Source organism: Falco biarmicus, chromosome Z (assembly GCF_023638135.1).
Source record: "Falco biarmicus isolate bFalBia1 chromosome Z, bFalBia1.pri, whole genome shotgun sequence".
In the NCBI taxonomy this organism is placed as follows: Eukaryota; Metazoa; Chordata; class Aves; order Falconiformes; family Falconidae; genus Falco; species Falco biarmicus.
Genome location: NC_079311.1, coordinates 64,758,003 through 64,785,911, shown reverse-complemented (window position 1 = coordinate 64,785,911; position 27,909 = coordinate 64,758,003). Strand labels below are relative to the sequence as shown.

Genomic DNA, 27,909 nt, shown 5'->3' with positions numbered 1-27,909 from the left:
TGCGACTTAAAACATTTAAGACTCAGACGTGCACTTGTTCAGCAAATGGCAGTGGCTTTCGCTTTTGCTCAGCAGCTGATTTCCTCTACCCGCCCAGCTCCCCAGAAAGCTATCTCTGTCTTCCCGGGAGAGGCTCCTCTTTCCATGGAGAAGCTAATGAAGTGGCATGCGTAAGCGCTGCTGAGCTGCTTCAGCACAAAGGCTCACTTAAATGGCTGTTGGCATTGAGTTGCACTAAGTTACTGTGGATTTTGGACTGCAGTGGCCAAGGAGTGCTCTCAGGCTTCCTCTTCTGGCCAAGCTCCAGAGAAAGCACACATTGTGAAGGGATAGTAATAAAGACATGGGGAGAAAGATATGCCTGTAACCATTTGCAAAATGTTCTCCACCCCATCCTGAAAAAGAAACCAATGAAGATCCTGCGGCTGCAACACCAAGAATGGCAAAGGCTCAGAAGAGATTTCCCATCAACAGAAGCAAGAGCAGCAGGGCAGTCACCAGCCCTCTCATCAGAACACCCCCTCAGTAAGGACTCCTGGGAGAGCCAGGGCAGAAGGCTCCTGCCCTTCTGTGCAGCAGCCGGTTGCTTTGCTGGTACAGCACCTGCAGCAGGACCTGCAGGGACCCTGTGTTACCACGTGGCATGACAGACAGCTTCAGTCCTGGCTGCATCTGCTTATCTTGCTCGCTGCAACAGCTCTGACGCCAGGGAGATCTGGCTCTTTCAGAAAGTCTCCCATGACTACCAGGTAAGACAAAGCAGTGATGAGTTTTCATCTCCTGAGCACATCCTGTTCTTACCCATGTCTGTGAGCCTTAACTATGAGCACACCGTACTGCGCTCCTGCTTGAAATTTATGCAGGCCTTTAAATCACATAATCTGGAACTATGATGGCTAGAGTAGAAAACATGTTTTAAAGCAATTCTTTAAAGGATCTCAGAGAAGCTGTAGTATTGAATTGCCTTCTACCTACTGCTGCTCTCTCCTCTTCACCACTGCAATTCCTCTCCTCACAACCTCCCTAATATTTAAAGACACAGTTTGGTAGTTGTGATTCCAACAGTCTTCAAACATTTAAATGAAAAACATACCTCTGGAAAACAAATACAAGTAGCTGACAGCCTGATCTGATAGCTAGCTCTTCTTTTACGACGATGCAGTACTTCGTGCATAACTGACTGTTCTAGCAGCAAGATGTGACCAGTGTTAACTTCCGATATACTTTGCAGTCAAATAGGACTGCATTCTAAAGCAAACAACAGATGATACTTTGTATTTGAAGGATTTCAAAAGTTGCTATGACAATGGAAATGCTATGTTATTCACAGTAGTTATGAAAAATGGTTAATGATGTCAGTGAAAGAGGATTAAGATAACATAAATTGCCTTACATTTGTTAAAGGCAAAGAACACAGAAAAGGTATGGCTGATGAGGTAATGCTAGGTGTCATCCTCTTACACAGACACCATCTTTTCTTATTAGTTATTTGTTGATAATGTCTGTGTCCTTTTACTCAATAATATTTACACAGGCAGGATCAGGAACGTTCATATGAGAAACTGCTGGTCTGCTGCTCATTATGGGTAAGACAGCACTTCTCAGGAACACGCCTGAGAAGGGGTGAGCAGCTGCACGCAGCTCTGGGAACAGCAGGAAACGACAGACATGCACACAAGAACTGCTCCACGTCGTTTCTCCAGTTGAACTGACAAGTCTATCACCCATGCGGTCTAGTACAACAGAGCAAACCTAAGCTAAAATTTCCTTACAATATGAGACAAACCAGCTCATTAACAAGATACTTCAAAAATTTAGGTCATGACACATAGCTAACCCACTAGTCCTGCAATTTAAACACTCACCTGTGGCCACTCAGTTCTTCCCTATGCCCACACTAATTTTAAGCTGTTAGCAACTCTGGAAGCATTTGCACTTTGAAGAGTACTGTATTACAGAGCCTCATTCGTATAAGAACTGATAAGCATTCTTTAGAATAATTGTGAATATAAATGAAGCACAATAAAGTATTCTTAAGAGCTTTACAGCACCACTTCCTGTAATTATTTTCTGGGTAACTATTCAAAAACATAAGCAGAAAAGATCCTCAGTTCTAGGGCTTAGCACATACTTTTTTGTTTGTTTGTTTTCATTTGCTATGAAGTTTTTCTAAAGTAAATTACGTCTTAAGTACAGACTTTAAATTCTCATATTTTTTCCTGACTTAATAACAAATCAGATTTATTCTCAGTAGCAAAATAACAAAGTGTTCTGCTAAGGTGCATTACCTTTTAGATAGAATGCAAAATGCATTCTGCTTTACACGATGTAAAGCTACTCAGATCAGAATTCAGTGATATAGCAATACTGATTGGCAAAAAACTGTTTACAGTTGTACCTCTGTCTAATTAATTCAACAGTGACATTTGTCACTCACTTTGGATATCCCAGAGTAGTGTTAATTACCAGCAACATATAGTTATAGATATTTTAACAGCATAATTTCTAATAATATTAGATATTACCACAATAAACGTCTTGTAAACACACATTGCCTAGATTTATAAGATAATAGTCCTATTAGTTTCTTATCTGTAGGTTATTATTGGTGAATGTTGCTTCCGTATATAGCACACATCAGATATAAATGGATGCCCATTTATATCTAGATCCATTGAATTGAATGAGAACATGTATTGTTCTGCATCAACAAGACGATCAGTACTATAAAAAAAAATCTGTAAACTGACTTCTGAGTATCAAAATGTATCAGAACTAAACTCTCTAGAGATTATCTAGGCTACAATAAACTAATTTTTATTGTGCTTTCTTCTTGTTTCTGAAATATGCAAAGACTTTAAAGTAATATGAAATACTAAAGTAATTTTATTAGAATGGGATAAGGTAAGATGCCAAAAATGTCTTTGGACAAGAAAATGTCTCTTATCAATATGATTAGTGTAAAATTACTAATAACTATTCTTGTGCCTCTTTACAGGTATACTATAGATATTTTTAATGTCATGCAGAAATCTGACAACGTAGTAACAGAATCTAATAATGCATCTTCCTTGGTGGTAACAGAATATTACATCATATTACATCACCATGATGAATGAGGCTTACCTTAGGCCACAACTGGACTCCACAGCTTTTAAATAAAAGTAAATAAAAATTCTGCACTGTTTGATCGCAGCAGAAATCATGTATAACATAGTGTTCATGTAGTTAAAGACTTCAGAATAACACTCGTGCTTAGACAGGATTAATTGAATTAGCAGTAACTACCTCTATATTGACATTTTCTGATTCCTCAATACTTAACTTGAAACTTCTTTTTACAAGTAATTAGAGACCTATTCTGTCTTCTGAAGTGTGACTTTCCTATGAAAGTCCAGGACTATAAGCCAGGAAATCTGTTGTTGTTCCTACCCAGCAAGACTGCATAACCTGCGGCAAATCATTTCACTTGTTCTTTGGTTTGTCTATAGGAGCTTGAGAAAAGTATGTTTCTAATGGCTGGCACTTCATTATACAACAACAGGGATACTGCCCACTAAAATAAAACACAGTATTGAAAGTCATCCAGAATTTTTCTCTATCAAGTGTCAATAATTACAGTACCAAAAAGAATCCATCTGCAGTTTCTTATGTCTCTTTATACTGAAGAATATACATAGAAGAAAATTGCATTTACATTCAAGATTTACAATCTGAAACTTTCTTCACTGTATTTTTATAAATGTTTTAAACGTTCTGCAAATTCACTCTCAAAGAACATATATATATGTGAATTAAAACCTATATTGTGTGTAAAAAAATGTAACAGGTAATCACCCACTTTCTTTGCTCTAAACTTCTCAAGACAAAACTCAGGAAGTGGGAATCATCTGTCTTTGACATAAGTTTTATTTAATAATTAATGTACTGTGTTGCTTCTTTTAGTACATGTACACAGAACTCAGAATAGCTGGGTTAGAACTGTAGTGTGTGCTTGAAAAAGCCATGATCCTGCAAGTAGACCTACATGTTTAGACTGGAACACTTCTGTCTGGATACATACCTGTATCATAGAATCATAGAACTGTTTAGGTTGGAAGGGACCTTTAAAGGTCATTTAGATCAATCTCCTGCAAAATGCAGGGACATAAACTAGATCAGGTTGCTCAGAGCCCCATCCAACCTGACCTTGAATGTTTTCAGGGATGGGGAATCTGCCACCTCTCTGGGCAACATTTCCAGTGTTTTACCACTGTCATTACAAAAAAATTCTTCCATATTTCTAGTCTGAATCTGCCCTCTTTCAGTTTAAAACCATTACTTCTTCTCCTAATGCTACAGGTCCTACTAAAAAGTCTGTCCCACCTTTCTGGTAAGCCCCCTTTAAGTACCGAAAGGCTGCAGTAAGGTCTCCCCAGAGCCTTCTTTTCTCCAGAGGAACTGAACTACCTCAAAACTCTCTCAGCCTTTCCTCATAGGAGAGGTGTTCCATCCCCCTGATCATTTCTGTGGCCCCCCTCCAGACCTGCTCCAACAGGTCCATGTCTTTCCTGTGCTGAGGACTCCAGAGCTGGATGCTCCAGGTGGGGTCTCACCAGAGTAGAGCAGAAGGGCAGAATCACCTCCTCAACCTGCTGGCCACGCTTCTTTTGATGCAGCCCAGGATACAATTGGCTTTCTGGGCTGCAAGTGCACGTTGCCAACTCATGTCCCGTTTTTCATCCACTACTACCTCCAAATCCTTCTCCGCTGGCCTCCTTTCATTACCTTCATCCCCCAGCCTGTATCGATACCAGGGGTTGCCCTGACCTACGTGCAGGACTTTGCATTTGGCCTTGTTGAATCTCCTGAGGTTCCCCTGGGCTCACTTCTTGAGCTTCTCCATGTCCCTCTGGATAGCATCCCATCCCTCAGGCACGTCAACCACACCACACAGCTTGGTGTCACCTGCAAATGTGCTGAGGGTGTACTTGATCCCACTGCCTATACTGTTGATGACAATATTAAACTGTACTGGTCCCAATATGGACCCCTGAGGGACACCACTGGTCACTGATCTCCATCCAGACATTGAGAGCTGTTGACCACTACTCTCTGGATGTGACCATCCAACCAATTCCTCACCTACCAAACAGTCTGTCCATCAAATCCATGTCTCCAGTTTAGAGGGAAGGGTGTTGTAGAGGACCATGTCAAACGCCTAGATGACGTCTATATCTCTCCTCTGTTCCACTGGTATAGTCCACTGATTTATATACTGTCCAGTAGTCTTATACCACTGTATCATTCCCATACTTTCATATACATTACAAAAATTTAAATCAATATATCCCTACATATTCCTCTATGTTGCTCACTGACTATATTTACCAGTGTTTCTGTGATCCGTGTTTTTGATCTCCCCGAACCACAACAGAGAGGAGGGAGCACTGTCTTTTTCTGCCAAGTTCCCTCCACTGAACCGAACATGGTTTACTCAGTTCCTCTGCTTTTTGAAACACTTCCTACATGCTGAGTGGATGCATGCAGAGTTCCAAATTGCAAAATCAAACAGGATGAGTTTGAAAGTACTGAGTAAGATAGTCGAGTTTTCTATGAAATTAACATTTATTTAATGATATTTCATTTTTCTGTCCTACAGTTTCTGTGTGAGTGCCTCATTTAGCAATCTTTAGCATGCCAAGAGAAGTTACACAGACTCAGGCTAGCAGTAAAGGCAGCAGTCACTACATGGTGAAAAAAAGGGTCCTATGACCTCATTGCTCTGCTGTGACCAACCCTGCTGCTATCAGTTCTTTTTTTCTGGAAAAACCCTTATTTGTACCTCAGATTTACAAATGTAAAGGGTCAGAAATGTTTTACATTTTCTTCTGCAGTACAAAAAAAATGACAAAAAAAACCCCAAACCAAAACCACCCAACATGCATTTTCACAGAAATGTATTAATTTTGAATATTGAAAAATTGATCCAGAAAGGTTCCAGAGGTCCATTATTGAATTTTGAATCGAACTTCAGACAGGAAAGGAGTCAAGATGTCCCCAGGGCAGCGTATCTCTGAGCATCCCAGTGGTTATGAAATCTTGCAACTCCAAAGAAAACGGTTTGAAAGTCGTGTCTCTCATTGCTTTAAAATGCTGTCCTTGAAAAAGGCCTAAAGTCTCTTTTTTGTTAAAAAACATTAAAGGTGAAGCTTTTACAAGCAAATGAACAACAAATCTAGACCTAGAAGTCCTTAGTGATTGGACCCATTTTTTTTTCTAACCATCCTTTTTCATATTTACCTCAGATAGTGCAAATCAAACAAGGAGTTTCCTAATTTTGGTAGTCATTTTTTCACTGTGACAAACACAATATTTATTTTACCCTCATAAGCAAATAAGAAACTATCATACATGGGTAGAGCTGTGTGTGTTTTAATGATCTACAGGACTAGGCTCTGCAATGTTGGCGGAATAGATATAATATAAGCTGCTAAAGGTTAAATGAACAGTTCAAACTGATTTTCTTTGAGAAGCATAAGGGAATTAGACTTCACTGAAATGTCCCAGCATAAAATAATTATATGAAAACTAAATAAAACTAGTTTTGTTATTAATTTACATTCTTTGGAGTATAAATTACATACCTATAAGCTTATATGTACACTATAAGTATACAGTTACATAAGTTCAAAGTATATATCAATATATAACATCTAAATATGTAAGAATAGCTTATATATATATATATGTACATACACAGATATTCTTATAAACAATTATTTATATAAATAAAAGCTGCTTATTGTTTTAGAACACAGCGTTTGAGGCATATTTACAATTTGATGTTGCAAAGCCATATGAATTTCCAAACTGCATTTCCAAATTGAATGATGATGATGTAAGAAATGGTGCTAACAACAGGACACTTCAAAGAAAGGTAAAAAAGTATTTCCTTTAAGCACTAAGCTAGGCACTAATTTTTTCATTCAAATGCAGGGAAAAATTACTTCTTGATCCCATCTTATACAGATTAGTATGCAAAATAAAAGAATCAGCAGCCAACATGACCTTATTTCTGGATTATCACATATAATATTATTTTTATTAAATAATTCCACACCCTTCAAGAAATATTAAGCTAATCTCATTAATCCTTTTCTACCCATGGAGAAATGCCACTTTTTTCTGTGAACATTGCCTTTAAATGATGCTTATGGTTTGGAGCAATCTCATCTAAATACTGACAATGATTTTTATTATTTTTATTTTTAGTAGAAAAAAACACAGACACCATTGGGAGTAACTGTAAGTTATTTTCCATTTCAGTAATTTTTAAATATAAAAGGCCAGCATGATTCCAGAAGAATGAGGGGGATTCCTCCTTTTTCCACTGCCATGAACTTCATGTAGGCGTTAACTCATCCATCAAATAAATGGCAGCCAAGTCTAAACTGCTATGGTTCTGATTTGTGGCTGTTTTATATTTGCCTCTCCTGACATATTCTGAAATATCAGAAGTGAGAAATGGACTTATCAATAAATTCTTAACAGTTAAGTGAAATTCTTAATATATAATATTTTTTGCTTTGAAATAAGTAACTTTATAAATTTACTTCACTTAACTCATGCACATAATTCCAGTAACACCAAGCATGTTTAAACTTTTCAAAAAGGGGGATAATCCTGATCTAATGAGGATGGGAATGAAACATCAGAAAGACACAATCAAAAAAGACAACTTGCATAGAAGTGAGGCAGACTTACTGCTGACAGTATGGTACACTCACCTAGATATAAAAGTCTGCAAGACTATTATTTTTTTTCTCATCGGTGTTGTCTATTCTTTCAGCACATACAAGCTACCTAAATCTACCATCTTTGCCACGTATTTTTCTGACATAACTGCTGTGATTTCAGACATAACTGAGAGCACATATACACAATTCAAGTTTCATTGCAAAAGTATTGTATCCAGATAATTGAAGACAATGCTGTCTAAAAGTATAGTCTCCAAGAAAAGGATGTTGCTCAACTTCATTTACACAAAGCTGAACACAAATTTCATTCCTGTGAATGTATGTCTAATGGAAGAATAGAAAAGCTAAGACAGAGCCTTAAGAAAGCTTTTTGAATCACTGAGAAACTTCAGAACAGAACACAGACTCAAAACTACATGAGTATGTTATACGTTCTTCATTCTACACTGACTCTCAGGTTGCATTTACATTGCAGAAAATTAAAAGCACAGACATCGTCCTTGCCAGAAGAATGCCCACAGAAGCTAACCTCCAAATTGCTTTCAGCATTCCCAATGCAAGGTTTCATCAAAAGCTGTAAGTTGCATAACCAGCTCCTGACCTCTGTGACAGTCCCCTTTCTCCAGAATTATTCTGAATGTAAAGCTGACCATCATAACTTTGCTATATCAGCACCAGTGATTACTAGAATTCATTATTTTATAATATCTTTTCACTGACCTTGGATGTTTGGGGTTTTGTTTGTTGTTGGTGGTGTTTTTTTAATGTAATAAACATTGATGTTTATTTCCTATTAATTTTTATTCAGATTCTCAGTCAAAAAGGTTGAGATTTTTTTGGAAGGTTTGGAGTTCTTGTGGACTGGTTGAGGGAATTATTCTCTTGCCACAGAAATGTTAAGCTTTGTTTCCTATTTTCCTACATAGTTTTGTTTAACAGTCTTTAAGACAGATGCCACTTGTGCCCTGAGCAGCACAGTGCCTGTTGCCAAGGAAACAACATTCTTTTCTTGCATCCTCTGGTTTCCCCTGTTCCTTATTCCAGTGTCTCAGCATCCTTTGCAACAAGGGCAAATAGGAAAAGGTGTCTGTAACTGCTAACTTGCATAAAGTAGCACGGTACAGTAATATCACAACTTTGGAAGATTTGTTAGCAAGACTGCAAATCATAAATTGTGACTTTTCATCAAGACTTTAAATTGCCATGAATATTGTAAATCAAAATAATAATAATAGATAACAAAGTATTTATAAGCATAACACTCCTACTAAAGAGCTGTAGTGTGCAGACTGTGGATCCTGCTCAGCCGTATGTACAAAGCAGTCTTGTTTATTCTGGAGAAAAAAGGTCCTTATCATAATTGCCTGCAGCCCAGTGGAACAAATCATTGGATGGAACCACAGGTACAAAGATCCTCCTCAAGAATACAGCCAAGGTTTAATAGTTAAGTACTTGCAACAAAAAAACAAACCCCAATCTAAACAGTAAAAGTGGATCACAGAAAACTATGCATTCTTATCATGCTGGGTTTCCTATAAGACCCTTGTTTCCCAACAGTCCACCTCTAGTTGCCTGAGCACCCAAATGAGAGGTGAAGCAACCTGATGTGGAGATGATGCCCCATTTCCCAGAGCCAGAGGAGTACACCTGCACACCATTACCCCACAGCCTTTTCTTGGGAAAAGAAACCAGTTCCCAAACACTGTAGTAAACAAAAGCAGAAGAAAAGAGGAGACCAGGTTCCATTTAGTCATTAACACAAAGCCACAGAATAAAAACCAAACACCGAAAAAGACTCAGAAATGGATAAGCATTACTCAGCCCCTAGAGAAATCATGGCTTAACTATTACTGACTGCAGCAATAACCACATCCATTTCTGGCTTCAGCGAACAAAGCAGGAATTGCAACCAGGCAATAGATGCTACGTTTTCAAACCTTTCAATGCCATTAAGAAATAGAAGGCAGCAGAGGTGCTGCCAGGGCCCTGGGTGCACCAAGCGGCCACATCTGCCCTGCCCAGGCTCAGCCTCTCCACAGGCACACCCAGCCCCCAAGCCATCCCTGTCCCCACCGTCCCCCATGGTGCCTCCCGCATGTGAAACCTCACAACCAGCTTGCCTTAATGTCTGAACGTGCAAACCCAGGACTGCAGTCTGCTGCTCCCCACTGCTCATCAGAGAGAAGGAAGAGACAGAAGAGAATGGGATTTTATTATGAGGAAAGGTGAAGCTTTCCCAAAACTCTGCTGCAAATGCTTTTAGGGTTTGTTTGTTTGTTTGTTTGTTTGTTTGTTTGTTTGTTTGTGTTTTTTTTTTTTAAACAAAACAAACTAAACCAAAAACAAAACCGTGCACTTACTATTAATAATTTTGTAGAAAAGCCATAACTTATTACTGTGCTGCATATTATGCTCAGGTATTTGTACCTACAGGTGAGGCTACCGTCACTAACAAAATACAACATCCCAAATAAGAAAATAAGTCATGGAGGCTCCTAAGCCACACTGTAAGAATGTGAATCCTTTAAAACAAACATTTAATGCAAATAACTTTCATTTCTGAGGGACTTATTAATTATATAATAATCAAGGTGGGCTTGATTAAAACAGTGATGTAAATATTTGAACTGCATTTTCAAAAAAAAGATTCTGAGATCCAGAATGATGGTAAAACCATACAAGGTACTTCTATTTATTGGAATAATACAGAAGAGAAACCTATCAATTTGATCCAAAATGTATTTTCAATGTACTTTGCTAGTCTAAAAAATTGATAGAATGCTTATTTTTATTGTAATTAGTACTGAAATGAATTTTGACTACCACAAAGAGCATGACACCGTAAACCTCTTCCTTGTGCCAGCTCTGTAAAATGTGATTTCAACAGTTCAAAGTAAAATGAATACTTCTTTTTATCACCAAATTTTAATGGGGTGGTGTACAAATACATTTATAGAATGAAATCTCCAATATTTGAGATAACCACATGCTTTTCAGCAAAAAAAGTCACCCTGGTCTCACCCACTCACAATTTACATATAAGCCTTTCTAAAAAGACTCTCTTTAAGAGGTGACTGGCCTTTTAAGAATAATACCTCAGAAGTCCCAAGAGATCATAAACACCTTATTATAGTGTCAGCAGTGTATTACAGCAAGAAATTCACTTTCTTCCCATCTTTGTCCTTTTCAGCAACAGGCAGAGACACAGAATGTATCATGGTATGGCTGGAAAACATGCCTGGGGGAGAATCTGAGTTCAGATTGTGAGATGTGGTAGAAAGGTGTCGGAGAATTTTACTGCTGAAGCAGGGTGGCAATTGGTGGAAGCTGGCTTTCTTTTTTCTTCTATGACCTCTGAGGTCATATAGCTATACTGGACAGCAATCTTAATTAATACATAGAAGAGTGTCCTGAGTCTGAACTATAAACCAAGTGTCCTGCATTTCATAAAGATTGAAATAATATATTCAATCTCATCAACTCAGAAGTCCTTATGATGAAGTCCAATTTTTTGTTGCATTTTTAACTTTATTGCAGAAGTCATCTTGCTCTAACAAAAAAAAAGCCACTTTATGCTCTATCAGAAATATTATTTATTCAGATAATTGCAGGTTTGGAAGAATTAGTCAGGATTTCATTCTAGAAATCTGGAATAAAATTGACTTCTCAAGCAGAATTTAATGGAGATTAGATACTTAATCACATTTTCTCTATGGATCTTTTAGCATACTGTGTGACCTTCTCCAATGAAAGTGGTAATAACTCCACCGGTGTGTTCAGCTGTGCAACAGTACTTTACAAAATGAGTCCCTTTCCATATGAATGGGTTTATTTATTCTGACACATTAATAAACCTGATAATGAATCACTTTGGACACTCCTTGCATATGTTTTGAAATTTGATTATACAAACTTAATATTCTGTATGTTGGTTATCTTTTGGGTTTATCATCTTTTATTCTAAAACACCATAGGTAACTTAATAATACACTTGTCTAAGGTTTTTTATGTCTTTCCATCATGTAAAGCCATATATATATATAAAATTTAAAAGGCATTTCAATCTCTTACTTGTAACAAAATCAAGTTATAGCCAGAGATAAGCAAGGTATTACCCAGTTTAAATTAGTTCTTAAAATCTTTAACACAGGGCCAAAGAAACTGATAGTCAAGAAATAATATTTCCATTTAAAAAATAAGTACACATTGTTTGAAAGAACACCATATTCCTGAAGCATTGTTGTGCTCTTATTTTAGCTTGTTTAAAATAATGCCTGAGATCAACAAACGTGAGTAAAACTAAGTCATCTGAGTTAGAGTAAGTAAACCACCAGAGTATTCCTATTAAATATTTCTACTTTTCTATGAAGTTTTAGCAGTTAGGACTAGAAGTAATTTTCATACAGGTCAAAAATAATTAACTTATGCTTCTGTAAAAGGCATTTTGCTCTTTTCTGGCAGTATTTTTCAGAGTCATAGATGATGACAATAACCCACTCATGAACAAATACCCAGGCCCAAGCAGTAATTTCATTTGCTTGCTACTTTTTCCCTCTAATTAAAGGAAGATATTTTTTCCCCTCCCTAAAGATAATGACATTAACAGCCTTTCATCATAAAGCATGGAATTTCACAATAGGAAATATTACAATCATATCCAAGTAATCAAGCTATCTTTGGTTGTTTTTGTTGTTGGTGGTGGTGGGTTTTTTATGTATTCCAGTCTTAACAGGAGGTGGTGCTGAGAAGAATAAGAATAAACCTGAGTATCATGAAGACTATGATACTGAGCCAAATTATCTGCTTCTGGGTGAACAAAACTCCCACTGAAAATCCTTCAATAGATGATTCAGTCTTTTAGGACAACAGAATTTGTTCTTATAATTTAAAACAATTCTTAATTTCTTGTGCAGTACCTCAAAAACAACCCTGTTGTTCTGTAGCCTGTGTTCATATCATTGGTGTCCATATGACATATTTCACAATAAATTTCACAGCATTTGAGCTGATGGGTTACTACAGCATGGAGGCACCTGCAGACAGGATCCTAACACCCAGTATGACTCAAAGTGTGCCTTTGGGGGTGATTCTAGGCCATTCTAACTCTGTCTTCCTTTTTTTTTTTTTGGGGGGGGGGGGGGGAGGGGAGGGGGTGCGGAGGGGAAGGAGTGGTGCAAAAAGTAGCCATTTCCTTAGATCAAAAACTGAATACATGTAGTTACTGAAGCAAGTTTATCTTACCAGTGTGGTAACAACTATATGATTGGGTTCAGATCATCATATCTTTCAAGACTTTTTTTCTTTGATGTATCAACAGAAGCGTGGTGCTAGTACAGCCTTTTTGTTGTTGGTTTCCAAAGTAGGATCTTTGGAGATTATTGATACACTGAGTTTATCACTACACAAAAAAGAAGGATTTGCATGATTTAATATTAATTAATATATATAATTTAAATTAATTAACATTAATATGTATTTAACATATGGTATGCTGAGTTTTGTTTTCCTATATAGTCTATTGCCTTGACAATAGTTTCCATTCCTCATAATGAAGGCATAATCAGAGCGCTACCTGAATAAAAGCTTTTTTAATTTCAGACAACTATTATGTGAGATCTCACAGTCATCTTGGCAGCAGTGACATGTATCATGGCATATGGAAAGGCATACTTAAGTATCAGAAACTGCATTCGAAATCATGAAGCTTGAACAAACTCCTGTGATCACCTAAACCAACTTCTTGAATAATGCAGATTGTTAAACGGCCCTAAACTAAATCCTACTTGAAACAGAACATCTCTCTAAAATATATTGTGTAACAATCCCCAGCAAACCTTGATAAATTCACTTAGCAATTGCAGAATCTATTTAAAATGAAATTACTGTTTCTACTGTTAATTTCCTAGCCTCCACTTCTACTCATTCAGTTTTTGTTGGTTTTGGTTTTTTTGTTTTTTTTTTTTTTTAAATTATTATTATTTTATTTATGTCCTAGGTAAAGTCGTCTTCCTGTATTAAACTGTTGACAGTATGTCTGTGCTGTCACTGGATTACCTTTCAATTCTGTGTTGGAGAAGTAAGATGGAGATACTTCATACCGTATAGAGTGGATTGCTAAGACGATTTGTCTAACAACCTTGAAAAACACTCTTAACTGCCTTGGCTTTAGAATACTCCTTGAATCCTTTCACTTCATTGGTTTCCTACAGTGATTAGTTTCTAATTTATATACTTTACTACTCACATCCTCTGTTTTGTCAGCATTCATATACAGTTGTTTCAAGTTAGTATTTCTCTTGTTCAATCAAGATATTTTTCTTTCCTTTGACTGAATTTTATGTTAGAAGTTGTCCAGACTCAAAACTGATGATGCATAAGCAAGCTTTGAATACAAACTTTGTAATGAAGATTGCTGAGGGTTCTCAAGGCATCTGAAAAGTAAAATATTTTTGCAGAGGCTGTTCCTGTGTTAAGACATTTTAGGATCAGAGGTAGCCTGCACCTTCCCCTTATCTCAAGACATTCTTACATGTCAAAGCCCTGGTGTGTCCCTGTTCCTGACATTACATAGTCCTGAAAATACATTGAATTCTCAGACAAGACTTGATAAGGACAATTTATTATTTGGCAAATTAAAATTAGGCGTGTTTTATTTCAAAGTTTAATCCTTTTTCCTCCTTTGTCAGAGCAGATTGTTACATAAATCTTTGCTCTGCTACAGAAGTTAAACTAAAGAAATACTGCAGGACTTAGGATAGCAAAACTTCTTTCTGAAACACAGTCAAGATCAGTCCCAGCTTTTCAACTGTCTGCATTACCAAGGATGTAAACTAAACAAATACAACACTTGCTTTTTTATTATTTTTTATTTTCATTTTCCTTCATTCCTAGAAAGATAAAGCTTTTTGGCTGAGCTTTTTTGCTTGGTACAGTTCCAGATTTCTCAGACTGGTGGGTTGAAAAGTTGGTGAAGATGTTTTTACAGAACAGCAAGTCGAGCAATTCTGGCAAACCCTGAAGGGAAGAGAGATCATCAGGGCATTAAGCAATACCTATTATGATAACAATACTAGAAAATGTCCATCAACGTAACAAAGAGTTGATTTTGCCATCAACATTCTTCCTGGAATACGTTCAAGCAACATTATTAGCATAAGACTTCTGAAAGAGGAGCAGGAAATTACATTTCTTTGCTTCTTGATTGCCTCTTACAAATGTATTATGTAGGTGTACATAGCATCAACTCAAATACCAATATTTACAGAAAAAATACTATCATGGAGAGAGAAGGCAGCAAATATTTATTTAGTATACACATCATCATGATTCTGAAGCACAAAATTTTAAATTGTCTTATGCATACATTTTCAGAACGAAACTATTTCTTCTTTCTCACAGACATGTCTGTTACCAGATCCTCAGATTAGGTACCAAGGCTAGTTGGATGTCTCAAAAGTTATTTCTGAAAGGGGAACTTTCCTTCCACTGGCTTAAAGTACAGACCAGTCTAGGTGTCATAACAGTATTAAATAGGGATCCATGCTATGAAATGATTGAGGCCTGTGGTCAGCCAAGGAGAAACTGTCAGTATCTTATCTTTTAACCACACTTGGGTTTTAAATTATAAGCACATGACATCAACATGTTCTTTAAAAAAGTAAAGAAAGAGAAATCCTAATGAATTCAACCTAGTAAACAATTTCTTGAAATCTTTATTTTCACTTTAAATTTGCATTGACTGATACAAGAGTTCTGCCTACATCTGTTAGAAAATCATTATTACCAGCTATTTGCTAGGTGACTAGGCCCGAATTTCTTGATCTGACTCAGATTGCACATCTGTATAATAGGTGTAAAATTTAAAAGAAAAATATTATGTTAAGGCTGTATTATTTGTCATAAATAACCAAGCAGAACAAATCACAGGGGCATCCTGCAGCAGAGGGAGCTCTAACACAAGCTGTGTGATCTCGCACCACATCAAAGTCAGAAATAAATTATGACATGTACTAGGAGAAAGGAATGCAAGAAGGAAAAGGATTTGATGAGCGACAACATGAAACAGAAATCCTAAAACATTTTCTAAGTATATTTGAGAGACAAACAGAAAATAAATCACTGATAGTAGCTCAAAATATGATGCTAAATACAGGACATAATTTTATGGATAGCATAAAAACTATCAAAGAACTCTTGTTTACTGCTCTGGCCTTAGGTGGGGAGGAAGTGAAAGGAAAGTCAATGACAAACACGAAAAGCAGTTTGACAGACCTAAAAGAAGAGTTTCAGATAAACAAGCTCTTACTATATCATCAAATTTTCCTTTCTTACAAAAAAAAAAAAAAAATGAAGAACAAGTATCTTCACTTTCCTAACACATTTAACTACACTAGATTTTGTAGGCGTCTTCACAATTATCTTGCACTTTTAAAACTGATAATTTGAACATGTATTTTCTCGACTGGTAGCTTTTTTCCGAACTTCTTTTTGTCATGATTACTGCCTACTCATTAGCCTCGGCCTTGGGATCAGACAGTAAAAAAAACCAACAAAAAAAAACCCAACAAAAGACCATCTGAATGTCAAATCATTTGAACAATTACATAGGTAAATGTGAAATGTGATTAAATTCTCCAAATCTGTCTGGTGAAAGCAAATATTTTATGCAAATTTTAAGTGAGAGTGGAAAATTAATCTTCAGAAGAAGATAGTCTCTCTAGCTCTTTGCAATACCATCATTCCCACTTGCAGAGCTAAAACCAATATAGGGCTATTAATAAACTGTATGTACCACAGTGTCCTAAGAAAAAACTTGAAAGACTAAATTCTGTGTAGACATAAATACATAAAGCCAAGATAACTAAATAAAAAAAAAGTCATATGCCCAGAATGTTATCAATGCACCTTTTGTAAATAGCAAGCACACACTGGTGACAATTCATCTGCATCAGTAGTGGTTTCTTTTTTTTTAATAATGTATATTGCAGATGATTCTACTACAGAAAGAAAAATATCCAAAATATGGACATGAAGATAAAAGGCATTCTAAAAGTAATAGTAAGAAAAGGCTTTAGGACTTTTTGATTCCTGAGCCAAAGCAAAATGAAGTCTGACACAACGAAATTAAATTAACAGTTGCTTCTCACTTTAACTAGGAAAAAAATAATTTAAACATTTCAAAGAAAGAAGTAAAATGTACAAAACTGGTGAACATCAATGAACAGCAACAACAATTACAAACAGCAGACCTTGTGAACACATGCATAAGAGGGCAATGCCATGCAGGATCTATTTACTAGTATTTTTCATCCTGAGAATGGCATTTCCTAGCCTCAATAGCTGTTAAAAAAGGGGCACAGCCACTGATCTTTTTTTCCTTTGGGACAGTCTGGAAAGTCCCAGATATTTCTGAAAAGACCACTCTGTAAACTGCTTTGTGTGTGTGGGTGAGGAAAGTCCTTGCATGGACTCTGCAGCAAATCAGCTGGCATTTGGAAGCTTATCTGGCTATGCCTCTCCTGGTATGCTCAGCAGTAAAATGTTATCGCTGGTTTCTAAAAATATCTGGCATCATTTGAAATCCACTACTGCATTTGACTCTATAATAATCTCCTGCAGCAGTGAATCACACAGACTAATTAAAACTATGAAACACTGTTTCCTGAGCTTCTTTATACTGTTCTTGCATTTGAATGCATAAAGTGGCCCTTTTTCTTGTTTCTCTAGGACAAGGTAATTAAAAGGCTGATTGCATCATCTGTACTTCTTTAATAACTCTGAAAATTACATTTAACTAGTAACCTGAGGCAGTGAGTGGACCCATAATGCTCATGATGATGGTTTTTCCAACTTCAGAAATTGTGCAGAATTTCTGCACAGATCCCAGCTATAAAATTATGACTTTGCAGTTAAGGATGTAGAAAAGCTTTAGTTTCATCACTGAAGGTTTTTCCTGCCTAAACCTCCAGTGACTCTGCCAGGATGGCAAGTATCACACTAGGTCCTACATATACACATTTTATATACTTTGGGAAATAATAGCTGTATTGAACTGCAGAGAGCAGTTCTGCCACCAAGAGACAAGCTACCACTTTTAAAACAGAGTCTACAGAGCCAAAAAGAGAGATGACATGAACTGTGGGCCTAATTTGAAAACCACATGTATTTCTGCGTGGAGAAAGCATATTAAAAAGCTGTTAATAAATGATCAAAAAGTGGATAGTGCCTATGCTTAAGTTGACCAGCACAGCACTTTATGAGTGGGACTAAAAAACACAGTTCCCTGCTTAACGCTGGCACAGAAATGTGATTAGAGACTAGATTTCCTCAGTATCCTCCTATCTTCCGTCTCACCACCCTATCCCAGCTCCAAGAGAATAAATTTATTATTAAGGACAAGTAAATTTGGCTTGAAATGGGGGTGGGGAATGGATGGATGGACACCCCCCAAAAAAACCACAACTAATGCATCTATTATAGTAAAAAGACTGAAAAGGTGAACATGATGAATCAACTGAATTCATTTTCTAATTTAAGATTTGTATTCCAGTAACTCCTAAAGACTCCAGCAAGTTACTGTACTTAACTGTGTACAAATATGGGAGACAGCTGCTGTATCAAACCCCCTTCAATTTAAAGAGGGAAAACCACAGAAAGTAACTGGCCAGCTAGACAAGGGGATCAGTAACAGAAACGTGATTAGCCCATTTGTTTTAAGATATTTCTTTTTGACTATTTAAATCATAAACTATAATTAAACTTACTAAAATAATTTCTCATTTCAAGTTTTTCACTTGACTATTCATTAGAGTTAGAATAGAAATGAACAATCCCAACGAACTGTTAAAACTCAAATACCTTATTTCTGTACTAAAGATCAAGATAGTCTGAAATTAAAAGCTGGTAAAGAAAGGTCTTAATGCTTGCAGAGCCACGGAGTTGAAGTATCAGATGACTGGGTGAACTCAATTCCCTCCCTTACATAGACAAGCAACAATCCTGGAAAAGCAAGATAAAAACCCAACATGAAAAAAGAGCCTGTATTACATATCTGTGTGAGAGTGTATGCACATGCAAGAGAGAGAAATTACCACTTTAAAGGCTGCATTTTCACCTTTTCAGAACATCAAAGGTAAAAGCAAAAAGAAACAAGTAATGCAATGCACATCCCCTGTTCTTCAAGGAAGTCAGGTCCTCTAAACAGGTTTAAGAGCACACCTGAGATAACTTCTTGACCTAATTATCTTTGCTTTCTAGTTTGGGGCTATTTTTCATCAGCAATAGCCCATTTAGTTGAATTTTACCAGAGTCTGTCGGATCTTAAATAGAAGTAAGTGGGAACTAAGATGAAATAAATTCTATTTCATTAGGTAATCCGTAAAAAGGAAATAAAATAGACAGCTAAATTGCTAGAAGTCTAAGTTCAGCGTGGGAAATCAAATTGAACATTCTTTGGGCCCTTTCAGTTTTGTCACAACAGATATGGAAGAGTGATTATAATTAGGCTTACACAAACCTGTCTTTTCATTTTGTCACACCCAGAGTCCTTGGCTTATCTTTGCTCTAAAACTGTAATGACTGCAGTGGCTACAACACACATCTTATGCTTTGGTAAATGGTGCAACCTGCAGCAGTAAGGGCATACTGTTTACTTTGTCATCTAAGGTAAATTTAAACATCACTTTAGAATATGTTTCTGTGGACCTGATCAATATGATCTGGTTTCAGATTTTCCTAGATTTTCTTCTGACAGGTTCTCTCAATCTTCTAAGATTTACTGTGCTCAAAATTGACATTTTTTTTTCACAATTGCCCATGCATATATTTATGTCTTTTGAGAAGCCTTATTCTATTCCAATGAAGAAACCTAAAATCCATTGTCATCTACTTACCCCAGAATCAAAAAGAGTGCTTGTAATAACTGTGATTAAGTGTGCAGAAAGGTAACTTCACATAATCTGAAGCTTGCTGTCCTTTCCACATACCCACTACTGAACACTTGACCTTGCCAGGTGTGACTGTAAGCTTGAGCCTGCTACCCCAGCCACAGAGGACTGCTGTGGGTGGGACGGTAAGGATCCACATGCTGCAGGATGCTGCAGGGGTGACAGGTTGCCAGTGGGAAACTGGCAGTAAGCAGCACAGTCAAAAAATGTCTGAGATACAGTACTGCTACCTTCTTTCAGAGCAGCATGACTTTGAGATGAAGGCCAATGCTGGTCCACGCTCTTTTATTATTTATCTATGTTATTTAAAATATTCAAGGTTATTTATCTGTGATGCAGACCTGAAGCTACGCTGGAGAAGAACTGTTCGGAGTAAAATGTAAAATCTATTCAACCTGACAGCTGAATCTTTACAAATTAGCGCTGAGAAATGGATTAGGTTGATCACAGTTCAGAGTAAATCTGCATCACAAAGTATAAAGCAAATTTAGTTTCTCTATACCTTGAGAATATTTTGGATATATGTTGAAGAACTGAATCATTGTTGGATAAATCTCACAGGTGTTAGTATCACATATGTAAGAGATGATTAGCAATAATTCAAACTTCTGCTCCAGTAACACTGAAAAGTACAAATTCCTATCTCAATAATTAAATGTCTTCATAGTTTTAAAACTCTAAACACATTTTCTAGACAAACCAAGTAATGCTTTTCTGGCTGCTCTTTCTCACAAAAGGAGTATGCAAAGACCTACCAGGTTAACACTGATGAAAATATGCAATACACTGCTCACTTGGTTATCTCCAAGCCAAAGAGCATACTCACGCAAGCACATAAACCTAGCATTTAGTGAAATTATTTCCTTGTTTCTCAAGGGAACAGTATCAAGAACAGAGAAGCCTAGTTTGGGGAATATTTTATAAGCCACATAGGCTAAAATGTGCTCGTAACACTTGCAGCCCCCCAGATATATACTACCTAAAATATGTGATGAATTTTCTCCATTATTGGCATTGAAAGTTTTACAGCTAGAAATTACTGAATAATTTTAAGATATTATGATCCAAAAGACAAGCAGACAAAAATATTTATTACTCAACATAAAAAGTACAATTCAGAGTTATTGTAAAAGCTTGTTAATAACTTTCCCAGTTGTAGTAGCTGTGTCAAAGCCTGTTCAAAAACTTCAAAGCACCATTTGAAATTCACCAAAATAATGACAGCATAATCTATTTTCCCTTTAATATAAATATAGTAGGATCACTGTCATATTATTAGGTATCAAGCAATTAAAAAATAGAGGCAAAATAATGATACTGGAAGTATTCGGTAAAGAATCAGGACAAAATTAAATTTACCCTAGTGTGCTTGTGATGCTAGCTGAAATAATATATAAATCATAAGTGACTTTTAATGAACTGCAGAATAACGGTAAGAGTAAAGGGCATTGGAGAGGGCACACAATGTCAATATAGAAAAAGGAGAAGGGGCTAGCTTAAATCCAATACTAAAAGGAAATCACTGCTCAGTTTGTAACAATCTAGAGGATAAGCTGACAATAACCAGTCAAAATAGCTTAAAATCTTGCCAGACCATTATAACCTTCTTTGTCAAAGAAACTGGTCAGATACAAGTTGAAACTGGAAGCCATAGGTTTCATTTATCTTGAGTTTAGCAAAACTTTAGATACTGCTTTATGTGATGTACACTGAAACAACATGGGGATACCTGGGCTGGAGTCCATTAATATTTGGCAGAAGCGGATACACGGACAAAAATAAAAAGTTAATAACGTCTATCAAGTTGTAAAAACACACACTGCATGAGGCTCTTCAGACTGTCTCATGCCGGATGTTTCCATTAGTGACTTGAAGTAAAGCATGGCGTGACAAAAACTTGATTTTATAAGTAGAAAACGGATGAAAACATTTAAGGGAGATGGATTAGCATGCAAGGGATCTTGAGAACCTGGACACTGAGAACAACAGTATTTAAGAAACTTTAAGCACCAAGTAAAATACTTCTGGAAAACTGTCAGAATTACTAAAGCCAAAGAAGAAATTAATGTAATGATACATTGGATCACAATCCAGTTTCACCCACTAGCCATTTTGATCCTGTTGGAGAAGAGGAAATTTACTTTTGGCAATATTAAAAACTATTATCTGCAAGAAGTGGGCAGCAGCCTCCAGATTAAACAACATACCAATCTGCAGACAATATTTTAAGGAAGGTGCAGAACAGTAACCCCCCTAGATGCATTGAGTCAATGGATCATCACCAACACTCAAAAATTCTGCGTACCACAATACAGTCCTGTCACTACACTTTATAATGGAAAATCTATACAAAGCCTGTGTTCCGTGAGGTTCACTTTGCGTAAATTTGGGCATTACTGAGAAGTATCACAATAAGCAAAGATGTTACCAACATCCATCATCCATAAAGAAAGGGCATGTTTAATCTTATCACAGGAAGACCAGGAAAAAAATTACAACACCTTTTGGTGGCTCCTACAATACTTTTAAAAATAGACTGACTGATTATGCTCCACGGACTCTGAGCTTAGACAAGAAGCTTGCTTAATTTGCAGCCAGGGAAGTTTGGCCTAGATACTGTTTTCAAGATAATGATGGCCAGAAACTGGAATAGATTATGTTCACTGGATATTATACACGACAGGTCAGTTAGGTTACATAAAAATCTTCATAAAGTTTTCTGGGTATATGTGATCATGCATTTGACTATTATATAATGACCTCTTCAGATACTTTCATCCATATCATTCTGCTAGAAATGGTAGTACCCATTCTATTCGGCTTTCAAAATTATTTTGCAGGCAAGCAATATAAAAGTTAATTTCTGACTAAAACATGGGTATATTAAAATCTTAGGTGTACATCTGTAAATTGGATGATAAATGGCACCAATGATGTAGATAACCAGAAGTTATGGAAGGCAAAATATATGTTTTTTTCCAGATTTAAGCATGACAGCTGTCAACACAGCATCCCCAAAGGCTCCCACTGTTACAAGCACCATGATTTTTCTGTACAACTGCATGCTTTAGGGACTGTGAGTCTACTCTGCTAGCTGCTGAACAGAACAGCAACAAACTCACTCCCTATCTCAAATACCTTAGACTCTAAAGAAAAAAGACAGGTATAGGTAGGCCCTGATGAATTAATACAGCCAGGAAAAACACATTAAGATAGACATAATGTTGGTCAGCATGGTAGGGAGTAGGCATAGCATATCAGAAGTCAAGTGATAGTTCAGATTTTCTGTAAGTTGTGGCACAGAGAGTGGCACACAGGCTTATCTAAAAACCTGTGCAACATTTATCAATAGAGCAGATTAGCTAACTTATTGAGCATAAATAGGCTTGATTTACACTCAGCAGTTGTAAGATAGAGCGGGGGGAAAATGAGCAGCAGATACGTAAACTAATTTTTCATTTCCATTTGACTGCTTCTGAAAACAAATACCTTTTTTTTGGACTCCCTTCAGACTGTTCTCATGGAAAATTAAAATACTGAGTGCCAAGCAAGGCATTAGAGGTTTTGATTCTCCCCTCCAGTTTATGTACATAACTTCCTGTATCAAAATCAATAGGCATTAGGCACTTAAACAGTTCTGCGCAGCGTTCTGGCTAGAATAAATTATGCTGAGAAAAAGGTCACAGATCTTATGCCCAAAACTTTTTCAGATTTGTTAACAGTTCTGTTTTGGCACTGATTAATAACCTATCAGGTAATATTTTTAGATTTGGCCTAAATTTACCAACACCACAATTACCAGAGTGTGAAGGAAAGTAAAAATGTGGCAGATTCAATTATACACAGAAAACAAATACATGAGAAGAACATTTTCATTTCCTCTTTTTATGTAGAAATAGAGAACAGAAGAATGATTTAAAATATTCATCTGACCTTTGCAACTCTGGTTCAAGAAAAAATCAGAAAATATTCTGGTGAAATTATAAGAAGAAGATACAGTCTAAAGATTTATGAGGCTAAAAATTATTTTAGGAAACAGGTGAATCACTGCTTAATTTGCAACATGCTTTTATGACTTCCTAAATCCCAATGTCAGAAGTAATGTGTTTTTTTCTTTTTTTTTTCCCAAAAACATATGATTTCAAACCTAGATTAAATAACATATATTTCTTTATGATGCAGAAGAGTCCCAGACTATGTATGGATAAATTAGATGAATGTGCTGTATTTATTAAAAAAATATTTTTTCCAAAGATAGCAGAATCTGAAGAAAATAATAAGTTGCTTCAACTCACAATTCCACTAGTAAAATACAAATACATAGAAAAAGAATAGTTCTCTTCCAAATGCTTTTCCAGCTGATTTAAGAAGACTTATACATTCATTTAAAAATAGAGAAGTCTGTGAGACATAATAGAACAATATGAGGAAATCTCCCTGGCACCAGCTTACTCATTGTAGCAGTACCAAAGGTCTAGAAAGCCCAAGCATACATCCTGCATGTGGTTTTCCTTGGCATTCTTTACTGCAGGGAATGTTCCTGCCTGCTGTATAAAGCCTGGCCAGTTTTTGTGCAAAGCACTAAGCCTCACAGTCTCTCTAGCTGTTACTTAGGATGCAAGGTTATGGTGGAACACTTTAAATTATAAAAGGCATAAAAAACACAAGAAAGGGATATTTGCCCTGCAACCTGCACATTTTGCTTCAGCTAGACAAAAGAACCGGAATATCTAGTCCTGCTGAATACTGTCACAAAATATGGCACTTTTTCTGTGTACTGAACCACTGTAATACCCATGCTAACACATATTTGGGCTGTGTAGAAAATCACTGGTCCAACCAATGTCAATGTGTTACTAAGAGGTTAAAAGTACAGGATGTTTTTAATGTATCTTCATATCCCTAAAGATTTTCTCGAACCTTTCTTAAAATTCCTACTTTTAGGATGCCTGTGAGAAAGTGGCCATTGGCCTCAGCAGGATCAGGTTTTACCTTAGATCTTTTAAGAATGATTTAAGATATTATTTATTATTATTATTAAATCATAATTTGAAATTGCTAAGGCATGCATTTTGCTGTAAAATTTTACTAATAATTTACTACTCCACCATATTTAGAATTTAAAGCATAAGGATATTCAAGCTTCTGAATCAAAGCAGAAGGCAGACAACAGCAGAACTGACCTTCAGGGATTTACAATTCACAAACTCTGTAAAAAAACTTCTCTCCCATTGATGTAGTTTACATTTTTTTTCCAGGGCTGCCTTGAAATGTCAGTTCTTCCCAAGTAAGGGAAAACATTTCTGCACAAACTTCATGAGAAACTAAATGGGGCCTTTTCAGGCAACGCCACTGTCGATGCTTTTTCCTACATGGCTGGTTGCAGCTGTCATTTCAAAACCTCACATTCTTGGGCTATTAGGTAACTACCTCCAGGTCAGTTATTCTCTGTTCCAGTGTAAAGGTAACTTCCATGCAAAATAACTCATCTACTCAGATTATTTTAAAAACAGAAGTAATTGCTTTCAGGGATTTTGTTATTTAATGAACGAAAACACATTCTTACTTGACTTATTTTAAATACCTTTTTTAAAAGTCAACTTTATCATTAATTGTTATAAGCTGCAGTGACTTGTTTCTCATCAGATAGCTGAATTTTAGGATTTATTTCATAAGCTTACTTTTCCTGTTACCAAAGTTACTTCACAAAGTAGGCATTTTTATTTCTTTTTCTTCTCTTAGAGATAGCCTTTCACAATTAATGCAATGCACTCTCTAGATCTTAAAAGATTTATGACCTTTAATGCTGTTTCTGAATTTTTTATGCAAATAAATGTAATTTTCTCCATTTGTATGGATATATTGAAGTTCTGCAGGTACAGTTAAAGTAATTACCTTAATAGTGATCTGTGTGTTCCCAGTCAGCCTTTTATTTTTATTCAGCAAGTTTTTGTCTCCTACCTGAAGTTACTCTGCAGCTGTTTCATTCATCTGTTGGATACTTAACCCTTTCCTTGTACTGAGTTTGGGTATGTAATTCACTTTTAAAATTCACCCTTTCATTTTTGAAAATAATTTTCATTTAAGAATGGTGGATAGACAATTACAAACATTTCAACGGAAAGTATCTTGTCAACAATAGTTCCAGTTTTCTAATGAACAGATGCAGATGTGCAAATATGCATATTTATTGTTATCTTGAAGCTCCATACAACATGAAGTGCAACATTAATCAGCAACATTGATCAAAAAATCTTTTTTCTACAGCACTGCAGTATTTCTGCAAGGTTCTGTAGGAATTTTGTTGCTCGTTATACCACTACACAGTCTGACAAGTAGTTGGCTTTCTGAAAGTTAAGGTAAGAAAATAATTGTGCAAGAATATAAACTTTCACAGCCTATTTCCAGCTTTTCTATGGAAAACTTGAAAACGCAATGCAGTGCAGAGTCAGTTTCATGTCAGCAGTTGCCTGTTGCAGCAGGCCACCGTGGATAACAGTGGGGATCCAGGATGGGGAGGGACCCCCGAGTCTGGGGAGGTAGAGGACCAGCTGCCTGCAAAGCAGAGTTTGCTTGAACAGCAGTTCTCCTTTCTCACCGTCCACACACAGAGCTAGTGAAGTTGCACCAACCCATATGATAGTGGTGTTCTGGAGGATGTCTCTGCATAGGCTGAGTGGCGATGACTGCTCTGGATGGTGACCCTTTCTGAACACCAGCATTGCAACTCCCAACTCCTTGGTGGCAGCAGCCAGGGAAGCAAGTTCATCTTTCTAGGGCACTCAGCTCAACTCACCAGCTGGAACATATTACAGTATTTGTGCTGGAATGACAAATCTCATCTGCACTAGTCAAAAGGCTCAAGCATCAACCAAACAAGCAAAAAAAAAATTTTTTTTTAACTTTTTTTTTTTTTTTAAATCTAGCTCTATTGACAAACTTTGGATACTGTCTAATTTTTATTCCCTCAGAGCTGAAGTACTCTTGATTAAAATGTGTGAGGTTATCCCTGTGCCTACAGTCTTTCTACACAAAATAGGCATTACTGTAAACTACAGATGTCATTAGAAAAGTTCCTTTTTCCTTACCTCTTTTACTGTTCAAGTTTTCACCACTTGCAAAAAAAAAAAAAAAAAAAGAAAAAAAAAGGAAACGGAAAACAAAGTAGCTACACAGCCTGTATAAACTAAGCATTTGGCCCTTTTGCCCTCCCACTGTGTTTCAGACTATTAAGACCTGTCAATGGCTTACCACAAACTTACTCTTCCCAAATTCTCTAGGAAATGAGACACCCAATGGTGTAATTTTTACAACAAAAGTTTTGTTCTGATAAACAGATTGAATAAAAATTTTACTGTGGTTAAATAAATACATTAAAACCACTATTTGGTTAGAAACACAAGAGATTTTCACAGGGCAGGTCTTCCTCTAAAACTGAGAATATCACAGCATGGCAAATAGCAAAATCTTCTGAAGGAGAACTTACAGACTGAGACTTCCCCTCTCTCTGAGGGCAGAAAAAATACTAAGTGAACCAATTACTTGCCTGTGATGCTAACACCCTTCACAAATGCTCCTGCCAAGCCTTCAGCTCCAGCCACAGTGCCCTCATTTTTCAAATACCCAGGCCCAGTTATTTATTCAGGACAGCTCATTTCAACAACTAAATGACTGCTAAAGTCAAACTACATTTAGCCTCTAGCATTCCTTGGATGTCTGACCTGTAGAAGCGCACAAAAAAAATATTACAAAATGTACAAGTCTAAGTGGGACTGCTGAAGCAATCTGCTCTGACAAGCTCTCTGTCAGTGCCATTTCAGGGGTGCTGTTAAAACTAGACAGATATTTACTCCTTTTTTATAAGGTGAACAATAATACAGCAACAACACCTTGTAAAACATCCAAAACATTTCAACAGAACTCTTATTAAAACCATTCAATGAAATCTTAACCCCAAGAACTATTTTCCAGTTCTCTTCCCATTTCCTAGCTTGTAGGGCTATTTCCTTACAAGTAATCCCCCATTACAGTTATAAGCCAATTCTTCAGGTACCTGTTGCTGTGTTTTTCCATACAAGATTTTTAGGTTTTTCAGAATATGCTTTTTTTTTGTTTTTAAATAAGGTAATACCCTCTTATGTAATTTTTTTTAATATATGCTTTTCAAGTAGATTTATCACAGTGACGTTACATCCTGACTTAAGTGTATAAAAAACAATTAAGAA

General features: G+C 36.5%; 1 protein-coding gene and 1 long non-coding RNA gene across 4 annotated transcripts in view; one reads left to right on the top strand and one right to left on the bottom strand.

Annotated features, from left to right (window-relative positions):
* PDE4D (phosphodiesterase 4D) overlaps positions 1–27,909 on the bottom strand; it is a 624,748-nt gene that overhangs the window by 240,578 nt on the left and 356,261 nt on the right. The window lies entirely within an intron of this gene.
* Positions 170–26,733, top strand: LOC130142325 (uncharacterized). Its single transcript, XR_008819357.1, has 3 exons — positions 170–749; positions 6,794–8,315; positions 13,735–26,733. It is a non-coding gene; the product is annotated as an uncharacterized LOC130142325 (long non-coding RNA).